We start from the raw sequence: 13571 nt of genomic DNA, 5'->3' as shown, positions 1-13571 counted from the left end.
AGTTACTGTTTTAAAATTCTGACTGCCTATATATCACCTTAATCAAAGTTTTGTGTACTCTTGTCTTTTCATTAAAATTTGAACAGCTCCTTCCAACATTTCTTGTAAGGCAGATCCAGTGGTGGTGAACTCCCTTGGCTTTGCCTGGGAAAGACTTTGTGCGTCATATGTGAAGGATAACTCAACTGGATGGAGTATTCTTTAAATTTTTTTTAAGTTTATTTATTTTGAGAGAGAGAGAGCACAAGTGGGGAAGGAGCAGAGAGAGAGAGAAAGAGAATCCCAAGCAGGCTCCTCACTGCCAGCACAGAGGCCAACGTGGGGCTTGAACTCCCGAACCATGAGATGAGGACCCGAGCCAAAATCAAGAGTTGGATGCTTAGCCCACTGAGCCACCCAGGTGCCCCACCCCAAGTTTTAAATTAGATTATTCTTGACTGACAGTTTTTTATCTTTCAATACTTTAAATATGTCATTCTCCTCTCTCCAGGCCTGTAGAGTTACTGCCAAAGATCTGCTGATAGCCTAATGGGAGCTTTGTTTTTTGTTTGTTTTGTTTTCGTTTTTGTCAGTTACTTTCTTTCCTTGGTTGCCTTTAAAATTCTTTATCATTGACTTTTGACAGCTTCACTGTAACGTATCTCGGAGAAGGTAGTTTTGCATTGAGATAATATGGTATTCTATTAGCTTCACGGACTTGGATACGCAGTTCCTTCCTCAGGTTTGGGAAGTGTCCTTAAATAACCTCTCTGCCTTCTTCCCCTCTCCGTCTTCATGTATATATGCCCATTATTCTTATGTTCACTCTCCTAACAGAGTCTAGTAATTCTCAGAGGATTTCTTCACTTTTAAAAGATCTTCTGTCTCTTACACTGGAATCATTTCTAGATTCCTGTCTTCCAGATTGCTTATTCTCTCTTCCATCTTATCTGCTCTATTTCCAATGCTTTCCAATGCATTCCTTATCTCCTTTATTGAGTTCTTCAGCTCCAGAATTTGTTTGGTTCTTTTTTAGAATTTCAGTCTCCTTGGTAAAGCACTCCCATTCATTAATTTTATTCTTGAGTTCACTGAATTGCCTGAGTTTTTTTACAGAGCTTGTTGAATTTCTTCATTACAGCTGTCAAAAATGAGTGACTTCACAATACTCCATGTTTCTATTTGGTTGCTGAAGATCTGTCATTTTCTGTTTGTGATACCGTATTACTGTGATGTTTTTTACTGGCATTCGATGAAACGGGCTTCTGTCGCTGCCCTTGAAATACTGAACACTGTTCACACTTGGGTAAGATTTTATTCATTTGGATTCACAGTTCAATAGGTTGGCAATTAGAAGCCTTTCTTTTGTTTTCCAGTAGGTGGCGCTTAAGCACAAGGTTTTAGTTTCTCTTCCTGGAGCTGTGTGGCCTTTGCAGTTGGGAGCCGGCCTAAAAAGAGAAAGGTGCTTGGGTGGGTGGCTCAGTCGGGTAAGAGTGGGCTCTCAGCTCAGGTCTTGCCCCTGGATTGGGCCTGTCATGAGCTCAAGCCCCCGCGTGGAGCCTACACTAAAAAAAAAAAAAAACCCCCCGGGGGGGGGCTAGGGGCAGAGTCGGGGGAGGTGCGTGCTAGCCCTTGGGGTTGGGCGTGCCCTCCGGTTGCTCAGGTTTGGGGGGAATCCACAGGCAGGGGAATCCCAGGGCACCTAGCGGGGCCTCTTGGCCGAACTCCAGGGCAGACGGCCGGAAGTGTGCTCCTCTAGAGCTGTTTGTCTGCCTTTCTCCCACCCCGCCCCTCCCCTCCCCTCCCCTCCCCCAGTCCGCAGCCAAGGAGGCCTCTCAGCAAGTTGGGCTCTAAGGAAGAGCAGCCAGCCCCTCCAGCTGCAGACGCCTCCCGCCAGTCTCACCCTCCACCTTCTTCGCTGCTGCCTACTGCTGCCGGTGCCACTGTCTCTGCTGCCACCCCAGCGCCACGGCCGCCGCCCCCCTGTTGCCGCCGCCCGATTCCTCTGTCTCTGCAGCCTCCCCGAGGTCCAGCCCCCCCCCCCCCCCCCCCCCGCCCCGGCCCCCTGCGGGGATGGACGGACCGCTTCAGTCCCGGTGGATGTCTGACTAGCTGTAAACGGAGGGGGAGGCACGAAAGCAATGGCTCACGGGGCCGTGACCGTTTTTCTCGAAGGTTCGAACCGTCGGTTTTTGCAGATCACAGGTTGCTTTGCGTTTTTAACTGGGACTTCTGTTTTAACCCCAGCAGTGAGTCTCATCTTCTCAAGCTTGCAGTGAGTGCAGTTCGTGAGAGAATACAACTGCAGAAAGGTCCAGAAATTCTGGGCTTTTCCAGACACGGCTGCCTCTGGTATAGAGCTGCCAGGGGCGCTCTGTGCCTGCTGGGTCGGGAGGAGCCCGGTAGGGGCCGCGACGCCGCTGTCCTTGAAGGCCGCTGTGTCCCTAAGCACAGGCTTCCGGGCACAGGCCCAGAAGTACGACTGAAGGAAATAGCGGAACCTGATCCTTCCTTTTCTCTGAATTCACCCGTGGCCTTTAGTGTTTCAGGCAGGACCTGATCCTTTCTTTTCTCTAAATGCAGCCTGTGTCCTGTAGAGTTTCAGGCAGGGTAGATTTCTGACTCATTCATTAGCCTTTATCTTCTATTTTGAATAATAGTGTCGAAATAAAAAAATTGGGAAGACCACGTGTTAGAAAATGTAAATCTAACCCCAAACGATAAAAGACAATTGATTTCAACCTTCTGAATGGAATGTCATCATCTTTTTCATTCACATACTCACTTTTAAGGCATCTTAGGTATGGTGGTGTCTTAATAATTAAGGTAGTAAATTAGCATAATTAACATAATTGCAGCATAATAAATTAATCTTTGTATTTTGTTTAGCGCTAAAACATATATTGGTGAGTTAGGTTATGATTAAAGATTATACCACTAGGGCCTTGATTTAATTAGTATTCTCTTGACTTGAAAGGTACAGTTGTTAGGTAATAAAAATTCTAAATTGAGATCATGTAGTCACTTTGAAGAAAAAGACACTTTCTTTGGTCTCATACTATACCATAAAGTCTCCGAAAAGAGAGCTGTTCAGAACAGGCAAATCGGGTGAGAAATTTTATATGCTAATGATTCAGTTCTTAGCTAAAGGGTATTTTTAACGTACTAGTAAAGTGTAATAATAACACCATTGATTGTCAGTGCTTTTGAAGATGAGGCAAAAGGAAAGGAGGGGACCGGGGATATCGTGGAAGTTTCACAGTCACAGGTAGGACTGATGCATCTGGAAGGATACATGTGCACACCATTTCACACAGAAGCCCACAGACCTCGGCTACAACACTGGAGGGTGGGGGTTATGGTTGTTTCTGGGCTTGTCTCTTGACCAAACGGTAGACCACCTACCTATCTTGGGACACTTTTGAGAATAAAAAGGAGTCCCTAAATTAAAAAAAAAAAGTTTAAAATATCGATTTATTAACCAACACATTGGTTTATTATAGGGGCAGATCTGCAAAATAATTGCATTCAAAAATCTCTTTCTGAAAAAGAAAAATAGCATATCTTTGTGTATACTGAAGAAAAAGTTTTAAACAACTTTATATTGATTATCCGATCATTCAAGTGGCAAACAGAGTCCTTTTTCTTGCTATAGATTTAAATATTCAAATACTGTAATACTTTATATTCAAATACTTTAATCAACTTTCAAGACCTATCTTTTTTTAAAATACCATGGAGCTGGTATTTTTCTGAAAATACTTTTTTCAATATAGTTATTATTTAAAGCTGTTAAAAATAAAATTGCCTTCGGTCTTTTTCAAAGTTCCATTTGGCTGGGGCGCCTGGGTGGCGCAGTCGGTCAAGCGTCTGACTTCAGCCAGGTCACGATCTCGCGGTCCGTGAGTTCGAGCCCCGCATCGGGCTCTGGGCTGATGGCTCAGAGCCTGGAGCCTGTTTCCGATTCTGTGTCTCCCTCTCTCTCTGCCCCTCCCCCGTTCATGCTCTGTCTCTCTCTGTCCCAAAAATAAATAAAAAACGTTGAAAAAAAAATTAAAAAAAAAAACAACAAAGTTCCATTTGGAGTTAATAAAGTTGGAATTATTGGTACTTTCCGTTGACTTCTCTCTATGGACCGTAATAGTTGTTTTTTTTTTTTTTAATTTTTTTTTTCAACGTTTTTTATGGATGTTGAAGCACTTAGCAATGCTCTATGGATGTTGAAGCACTTAGCAATGGCAGAGTAAATTCTGCCATGTGGAAGATACCAGTTTGGGGATGATACTACAAAACATTCTGGGAGAGCGCAGAGGCATGGAGACAATGTTGGTCTTACGAAGTTAAGAAAGCTGGGGAGCAGAGAAGCCCTTGACTTTGGTTATGATGCAGACATAATTCACAGTGTGCCCACACCAGCTGTGGTGTCATTCCAATATAAAGAGACCGACATAAGGAGAAGCCGCAGCTGTCAAAATGCGCAAGTATTTGCAAATATGCCTGTTTCTGAGTGCATTTTGTTTAATCCGTAAGTGCCTGCATGTGTCCTTGAAAGGGAGGTGTAAGCAAAATTGCTTCTGGAAAGGGTCAGGAAAAGAAATAGGTGATATAGGTATATAGGTATATAGCATGCCGATCTGCAAACTCATTCCAGCTTATTTTCACGCAACTATTAGTACTACTTTGTTAAAAAAAGAAAAAATCCAGGAAAAGTGCCAAACTGGATCATTCCATAAGGACACTAGGCATGATTTAAGACTCTTCTGGTCAGACCAGGACAGATGGCCATCAAAGTCGTGTTATAGATCAGTGCTCTCGAGTACAAACCGAACACAAGTCAGATAGGTGATTTAAAATGGTCTATCGTCCCATTTTTAAAAAGCTACAGACATAGGTGAAATTTATTTTAATCATATATTTGAACTGGCATCTCAGAAATATTATAATTTCGATGGCAGTCTTCATACGATTATTCACGTGCTAGTTCACATTCTTCTTTTTTGTACCGACTGTGAAATCCGGGCTGTATTTACAGTTAGAGCTTCTTTCCCTGTGGACCAACCACGTTTCAAGTGCTCAGTAACCACCCATGTGGTTCGTGGCCACTGGATCGAAGAGCGCAGCTCTTGATGATAAACCTGTGGTTATAAATGTGTGCTACTACACCTGCACGGTACAGCCCGGAGGTGGCCGCGCGCGTTTTGAACTCAGGTCTGATGATGCCAAGGCCGGTGTCCCTTCCACTCCTGTCTCCTGAGGCGGCCTTACTGCTCAGCCTTGGCGATGGGGGGGAGGGGTCAGCTTGAACAGCGCACCCCAGGGTTCCCTAAGCCCACCTTGTCAGAGACAGCGTTTCCTTTCTTTGTCTTCCTTCCCTTCACCCCTGTTCACAGCAAATGCTGTTCTATGTGGGAGGGCAGTTGAGGACGGGGGCCACAGACTGGTTAGAATCAGTGTAGGGAAGGGGCCAGCTCGGGGTGGGGGGCGCAGGCAGGTGGGGCAGCCTGGCACCCCTGGGGGTGCGGGATGGGGGCATTTGCATAACAGTCTGCGTGAATCCCTCCCTGGAACACAACCTGTGTGGCAGTGGCATCAGGGTCCTGTCTTGGGCCGGGCAGTTTCAGGAATTGGGTTTTATTATTTCATTCGGGGCTTTTCAGATCTAGGAATCCCGTTGAAGTTCAAGGAGACCGTCCGAAAGGCACCCAAATGTCAGTGTCTTATTCGATGCTGGGTCGATAGCTATCATTTGCACGTGGTGCTCTTTCCTTGCGAGGAACTAGAACAGGAGACAGAAGCCTGCCTGACGGAGTTCAGTCTTGAGTACGTGTGAAAACCGACGGTGTGGCATATGCTGAGGATAAAACTGCCCTGGGTGTTCTAGGCTGACCCGTGTTCCCTCCCATTCACGTTGGAGTCCTAGCCCCCTGTACTCAGAATGAGACCATATTTGGAGGCAGGGCCCTTAGAGGAGCTGCAATCCGGCAGCCTCAGGCCCTGCCTCCTGTGCTGCGTGGGAAGGAACGATTTCCTGCCACGGGCAGCATCACCTGCGTGTCCCTTCTGTGTGGCTTGGCCACCTCCCTTTCAAACTCCATCCCCGGCTGCACCAGGAACACAGGGCTCCCAGGCCTGGTCAGGACCCACTTTTCTCCTGTCATTTCCTACACAACCGGCTGAAATCCTGAGCTGCCCACAAAGCATTGTAACACTCGATAGGAAGGAAGAGCAGGTTGAATGAAGAATTTAGGTTTGGATTATCGAGCTCATGCACTTTACGTTTTGTTCTTTTAGTTTGTGAAAGATTAGATTTTTTTTCCCACTGTATATTAAAGTTAACTTGTTAAAGCATTTACGTATTTTACTTGAGTAGTAACTTTACGAGGCAGAATGAATACTTTTAGATGTTTCTGACTCTTAAGAAAATGCTCTGTTCCACATATAATTAATAGCCTACTTAAAATCTTTGAGGCCTTTATAGTTCGTTATGACAAGGAAGTTAATTAAAATCAAGCTCCTGTGAAAAAGATTGTTTATAAGTTTAAACAAACAAAATTTCCTATAACCAGTGTGCTTAAAATGTAGTTTCTTACAGCAATCAGAATGTTAAGGTTATAAATCCTTGAAATTATTACGGTGAACCTTTTACAATTGTTTTTGTCCTTTTATTTATTTTTTTTTATTTTTTTTACTTTTTTTTTTAAACGTTTATTTATTTTTGGGACAGACAGAGACAGAGCATGAACGGGGGAGGGGCAGAGAGAGAGGGAGACACAGAATCGGAAGCAGGCTCCAGGCTCTGAGCCATCAGCCCAGAGCCCGACGCGGGGCTCGAACTCACGGACCGCGAGATCGTGACCTGGCTGAAGTCGGACGCTTAACCGACTGCGCCACCCAGGCGCCCCTGTTTTTGTCCTTTTAATACGCTGACAGAAGGAAAGAGATACAGACATACAATAGCTAGAGATGTAACTTATTTTTTATAATAATGGGCAAATATGAAATAACCCTTTTTCTGTCATCCCTTCTTTTAGATCCTTAACCATTACAATGTATTTGTTTAAAATATCTGTTTCCTGGGGCACCTGGGTGGCTCAGTCGGTTGAGGGTCTGACTTTGGCTCAAGTCACGATATCGCGCTTCATGGGTTTGAGACCCACCGTTGGGCTCCGTGCTGACAGCTCAGGGCCTGGAGCCTGCTTCAGATTTTGTCTCCCTCTCTCTCTGCCCCTCCCCTGCTCAACTCTATCTCTCTCAAAGATAAATAAACATTAAAAAAATTCTTTTAAATATCCGTTTCCTTACCATTTCTGTGGAGTGATTTCGGTGGATAGGGTACAGAAAAGTATTATATATATTATGTAATATGTGTGTATTATGACATATATATCTTTCATATCTTCCAATTTTTATTTTGTTTTCCTGAAAAGTTTTCTTTAACTGGGTTGACTCTAACATCTGAAAAAGGGAAGGGACCTTGACATGAGAAATTAGCGGCCTTTCTCATCTGACCCCTGGTTTTATGATTTGGGCCTCCTAAGTGGACCTTGGGTTCGCTTCCTCACTGCCAAGGCCATGATCTTGTTCAGGGATTCCTTTGAAGTGAGATGTACAGGAAAGGGGTGAGGTCATTTGAGGTACTTCTTGGATGTGGTTTTACATGATATTGACTCATGTAGGAAAGGTTATTCCCTTTCACTCTTTCCAATTATATGAAGGAAAGATCTCAGCCTGGAGCTAGTGTATCCCTAAAATCATCCTTATCAACCAAGATGGACCCCTACGTGGCAAGCAGGCCTAGCTAGGATTTAAGACTGTGATTTTGTTTTCTTGAATGTATCTTCCTACCTCTATTCTATTTATGACAAATAATTCTGTCATGCAATTTATGGTGATGGTAATAATATAAAGTTTATTTTAGAAATGAATTACTAGGGGCACCTGGGTGGCTCAGTTGGTTGAGCGTCCGGCTTCGGCCCAGGTCATGATCTCACAGTTCGTGAGTTCGAGCCCCACGTCGGGCTCTGTGCTGACAGCTCGGAGCCCGGAGCCTGATTCGGATTCTGTGTCTCCCTCTCTCTCTCTCTGCACCTGCCCAGCTCATGCTCATACTCTGTCTCTGTCAAAAATAAATAAACTTTAAAAAAAAATTAAAAATGAATTACTAAAAAAGAGTTTTTTTTTTTAATTTTTTTTCAACGTTTATTTATTTTTGGGACAGAGAGAGACAGAGCATGAATGGGGGAGGGGCAGAGAGAGAGGGAGACACAGCATCGGAAACAGGCTCCAGGCTCTGGGCCATCAGCCCAGAGCCCGACGTGGGGCTCGAACTCACGGACCGCGAGATCGTGACCTGGCTGAAGTCGGACGCTTGACCGACTGCGCCACCCAGGCGCCCCTAAAAAAGAGTTTAATTAAAGTTCATCTTTACTCTCTATACAAAAACTGTAAAGATGGGAGCTAATCATTCAAATGTAGGAAGCAGTGGCCTAATCCAGGCCCTGGGAACTCTTACAGACTATTGTAAGGACATCCTCTGTGTCCTCCTTGCCTTCCCTGCCACCTTGTTGCACAAACATTTCATCACTCTGGGGTGCGAATCAGATAAGGTTACTGTCTCGTTTTAGTGGCCCCTCCATTGCCTATGGGAACATCTCAACTCTTTAGCACGAAATGTACACAGGGTGCTCACCTCTTGCCATCACTCCTTCCTGGGAGCTTCGGGTGTTAGCCACACCAAACCACCTGGGTCCTTGATCATGACAAAGACGTGACGAAGACGGACCTCTACATCTTTGTAGATAAGATACTTCTGTTAAAAGCCATTCTCTCAGTTATATGCATCTAGTACGAAGAGGATGTGTGATTCTGGAAGCTAAATGTAAAAGAGGAGAGAAGACTTTTATTGTGACCAACACTGGACCAAGTCCCATCCCTAAAACAAGGGCTTGAGAGAAGAGTTTTTCTAGCAGAGATGTTCGACAAGGATGGAAGGGATACAAGTGTTCTGAGCTGAGGGCAGACGTTGACTGGTTTGAAAGGAACAGTTGACGGGAGGGTAAAAGCAGATGAGAATGTCATTTCAAGACCTCCTTTTGTTCTGTCTTTTGCCAGAAGTTAGACTCTCATTCGCTTTTGGGGTGAGGCCACGCCAATTCTGGAAAAGCCGCTGGCGTGGGTTTTGTAGTTGTATTTGCAGAGTGGTGGTTCAGGGGACGTGCCTGACAGCCTAAGTAGGTGGGTCCTCCACTACTCCGCCACTCGGTAGGTATGTACTTTGGGCTTTGTGAGGATTCACTGAAGTAGCTAAAGGACTTGGCACACTGCTTGGGCACATCGTGAGCTCCACGGAGGTATTCGCCATTCTGTCACTTGCCATCACAGCGCAAAGGCAGAGATACGGCGTTTGGGCAGAGGCCGCTGGCACATCTGTGCCTCCCCTCGCTTTCTCTCCTCCCTGGCTTCTCCTGGGGTGTTGTGACGCAATCCGAGATCCAATTACATCATTTCATCCACCAATATTTCACTCTGGTTGACATACTATTTAACAGCAGAATATTTCACCAAGTACACTTTAAAAAAAATCTTTATTTAAACATTTCTTTCTAGCCTGCCAGATTTTTAGGTGGTAGATTTTTAACTTTTCACTCTATCTGTCACTGTATACATATATATGATACATATTTCTCACTATATATCTCACTGTATATATTATATATATATATCACTATATATGATATATATCACATATATGTGTGTATTGTAATATGTACATATTATATGCATCATATAATTATATAGAATATATTTATATAACAAATATATAATAGTTCCCCCAAATTAAATTATGAAATCAAAGGGTATGAACTTAAAAAACTCGTTTAATGTTTATTCATTTTTGAGAGAGAGAAAGACAGACAGACAGAGACAGAGAGCAAACGGGGTGGGGGGCAGAGAGATAGGAGACACAGAATCCGAAGCAGAAGCCAGGCTCTGAGCCAACGGCACAGAACCCTTCGTGGGGCTCGAACTCACGAACCACAAGATCATGACCCGAGTCAAAGTTGGACTTTGAACCAACTGGCCAACTCAGGCACCCGAAGGGCATGAGCTTTCAAATTTTTTTTTTAACGTTTTTTAATTTTATTTTTGAGACAGAGAGAGACCGAGCATGAACGGGGGAGGGTCAGAGAGAGGGAGACACAGAATCTGAAACAGGCTCCAGGCTCTGAGCTGTCAGCACAGAGCCCGACACGGGGCTCGAACTCACGGACCGCGAAACCATGACCTGAGCCGAAGTCGGATGCTTAACCGACCGAGCCATCCAGGCGCCCCAGTATGAGCTTTTTAAAGACACTCACCTGATACATATTCCGGTTTTCCAGCATTTGGTGGACACATTTGGTTGGTATTAATAAATGCTGTCCTCTTTTCAACGTGACCACAGGGATCTGCGTCTGTTTTATCCAATGCTTCACTTCCCACATCTACAGCAATGCCTGACACACACCAAAATGTTCAGTAAATGTTTGCAAATGAATGAATGGTGCTCCGTTTACATCATTCCTGTTTGCATTCATTCATTTGTTGGACAAGTGTGTATTGGGGACCCTCTAAGTTCCAGACATCCTGCCAGGTACTGGGGGTACAGTAGCAAATGCTGCCCCCACTTCTGTCCTCAGGGAGCTAACCTCCCCCCTCAGTGTTCTGGGCCGCCCTGCCTGAGCAAGGTGTGGGGCTGGTGCCAACCCACAGGCTCTTGGTCTGTGATGAGATCAGCGCGGGAACTGAGAGCGAACGCTTAGAAACAGCTATGGCCACGTGACAGTAATTTTACTGTATTATTTATTTACATAATAATAAAAACTTCTTGTGTGTTTTGAATGCATTTTTAAAAAATTATTTTCCTCGTCGTTTATTTTTATTATATTTTGCAAAAGTATGTGTCCAAGAAAGGGGGGGAAAGCCCACTGGTCCTTCACTAAAGGTAGTATGAGAAGCTGTGCTCTGCTCTATTGCAGTGTAGGAGGGAAAAACTAGAACGTTCCACGTGTATTTTTATATGTCATAAGTAAAGCAATTAAGCTGCAGTGAGATTCATTACCAATGAAGACTGTGTCCTCACGAGGTCCCTGTGTCTGGTTCCTTTTCAAGCACAGCTGCAAAGCCTCCTGAGAGAACGGTTGGGAGCCGTAACCCCCGGGGTCAAGAGCATCATGTTATCTCTGTTAGCTTTCAGCAAATTGCAAAGTTATTGCAGTTTGGTTGGGCCTAGTTAAACGTACTTGCAGATTACATTCTCTGGTATTAACTAAACCGCATCCACAAAACGAACAAGAGACTAAGAAAACTCCTGCAAAGAAACCATAAACTGGCGTAATGGCACCGGGGTGTCTGAGTGGCTCAGCCAGTTAAGTGTCTGACTTTTGATTTCGGCTCAGGTCATGATCTCTTGGTTAATGGGATCGAGATTCAAGAGGGGATGCATGCTGATAGTGCAGAGCCTGCTTGGGATTCTTTCTCCCTCTCCCTCTGCCCCTTTCCCTGCTCACACACAAACACACACACACACACACACACTCTCTCTCAAAATAAACAAATTAAAAAAAAATAATAATGGCACCAACATAGACACAAACTAAAAATTAAAAAATGACAGAATGGTCACTCTTCAATCAAAAAAAGCTCTTTGTTAGTAATATTACAAGGCAAAAACCAAACAAAATGAAAACTTAATCACATCTGACAGTGAATCACACAAAACTTGAAGTTATGACTACGAAAAAATTGAAAAATGTATTTACTACGTAATAATGAGCCTCAGCTTATTATCTTGAGAGATACACTAGCAATAGCATAGAGACACCACAGAGAGTACAATATTTACGAAGCAGGCATCCAGGACATAAAAATGTCTGCGTCTTTGTAGATGTGTCAGTAAAGATAAAATCTCTGTGATGGTCAGTGCTACAGGTTGGTTGTTGGAAAAACAAAGTTAAAATCTCCATAAAAAAGAGCAAATCGTCAATATTACGTTTTCCAGACAGACACTGTGATTCTTTCTAGACGACCTTTTTGAAGTTTGTCAGTCTGTGATTACAAGACATGCCCTCTCCTCCCTCCTACGGATCCGAGGCCCTTTGCCCTTGCAATCCTGGAAGCTGGGCTTAGTTGGTAAGAACGCCCACAGTTTGGTGTGTTATATGAAAAACAAACAAACGAAACAGTGTTATGATCCTGCAACTTCCTGTTAGGAATAATCTCTTTCATCCTGCAAAACAGTTCTTAATAAATCAGCATGTAGATTTTATTCTTTTATTTTTTTAAGTTTATTCATTTATTTGTGAGAGAGAGAGAAAGTACGAGTCGGTGAGGGGCAGAGAGAGAGGGAGAGAGAGAGAATCCCAAGCTGGCTGTGCAAATCGGTGCAGAGCTCGAACCCATGAACCGTGGGATCATGACCTGAGCCCAAGTCAGGTGCCTGGCCAACTGAGCCACCCAGGCGCCCTGACAGGGTAGATTTGAAACGCGAAGTCTGTAGCCATACCTTCAACAATTCTCAACTTAATACTTCACAAAATTTCATTAAATTAGATGAAAAAGCGACCGGAGGCCATGTTTTTGTTTTTGGATTTAATAGCCAAAGGCAAAAACACATCATGGTGGGAAAATCCAATGCCCACCAAAACCACAAGTGTGGTTGAGGAAGTTTGCACACCGGGAGGAACCAGGGGCATCTCAGGAAGGTGCTGGAAAGAAACGCTGATAAGATTTGGACTTGTGTTGGGTGGTTGTGGAGGAGGGATCAAAGAATGGCTAAGGAATGATACTGTCAGGAGGCAGTGATTGGATCCCTGTCTTATTGATGTGATGAGAAGCAAGGCTAATGTGGATTCATAAAGAGAGCGCAGTGACTTATCCTAGCCAGGAGAGGGGGATGTTCGGTCATTTCGTGGGTTGAACTTGATGTTTTGACTGTTCAGACGAGGCGACACGGTGGCCTTGCTCCAGGTTCGGTGGATCGTGGCCGCAGAACGGCCTTGTCTGATGTTGGTGTGAAGTGGCTTGTGGTCAGTGGCAGAACACTCATCTGTGCTGTGAGTTATCTGTGAGTGCTGGGCCGGCTCCTGGATGCAATGACTCTGAGGAGCCAGGGAGCCATCCCAGGACTTGAACACAGGAATAGCACTATCTGTCTTCTGTTTAAAAAAGCCCACCTGGGATGATAGGGGGATAATTTACTTTACAATAGAATACTTTTATATATTTCAGGAAGACAAAGCTACGTGCTGATATTCCACAAAATGGTTTCAAATAGAAATGCTTCTTTCTGCGGGTCAGATTTTGTCAAGACCTCCGGCATTGTATCTTTAAAAAAATTTTTTTTAACATCTATTTATTTTTGAGACACACAGAGAGACAGAGCGTGACTGCGGGAGGCAGAGAGAGAGAGGGAGACACAGAATCGGAAGCAGGCTCCAGGCTCTGAGCTGTCAGCACAGAGCCCAATGCGGAGCTGGAACCCACAAACCGTGACCTGAGCCGAAGTTGGACCCTTAATCGACTGGACACCCAGGTGCCCCGGCATTGTATCT

The 13571-nt window shown here is 44.4% G+C and overlaps 1 long non-coding RNA gene across 1 annotated transcript; it reads left to right on the top strand.

Annotated features, from left to right (window-relative positions):
* The first annotated feature begins 358 nt into the window (after positions 1–358).
* Positions 359–2729, top strand: LOC121038278 (uncharacterized). Its single transcript, XR_005794282.1, has 2 exons — positions 359–1285; positions 1795–2729. It is a non-coding gene; the product is annotated as an uncharacterized LOC121038278 (long non-coding RNA).
* The last annotated feature ends 10842 nt before the right edge of the window (positions 2730–13571 follow it).

Source organism: Herpailurus yagouaroundi, unplaced genomic scaffold (assembly GCF_014898765.1).
Source record: "Herpailurus yagouaroundi ecotype Mexico unplaced genomic scaffold, PumYag 165, whole genome shotgun sequence".
Classification (NCBI taxonomy): domain Eukaryota; kingdom Metazoa; phylum Chordata; class Mammalia; order Carnivora; family Felidae; genus Herpailurus; species Herpailurus yagouaroundi.
Note: the sequence above shows the minus strand (reverse complement) of the source record. Positions and strands in the feature narration are given on the sequence as shown.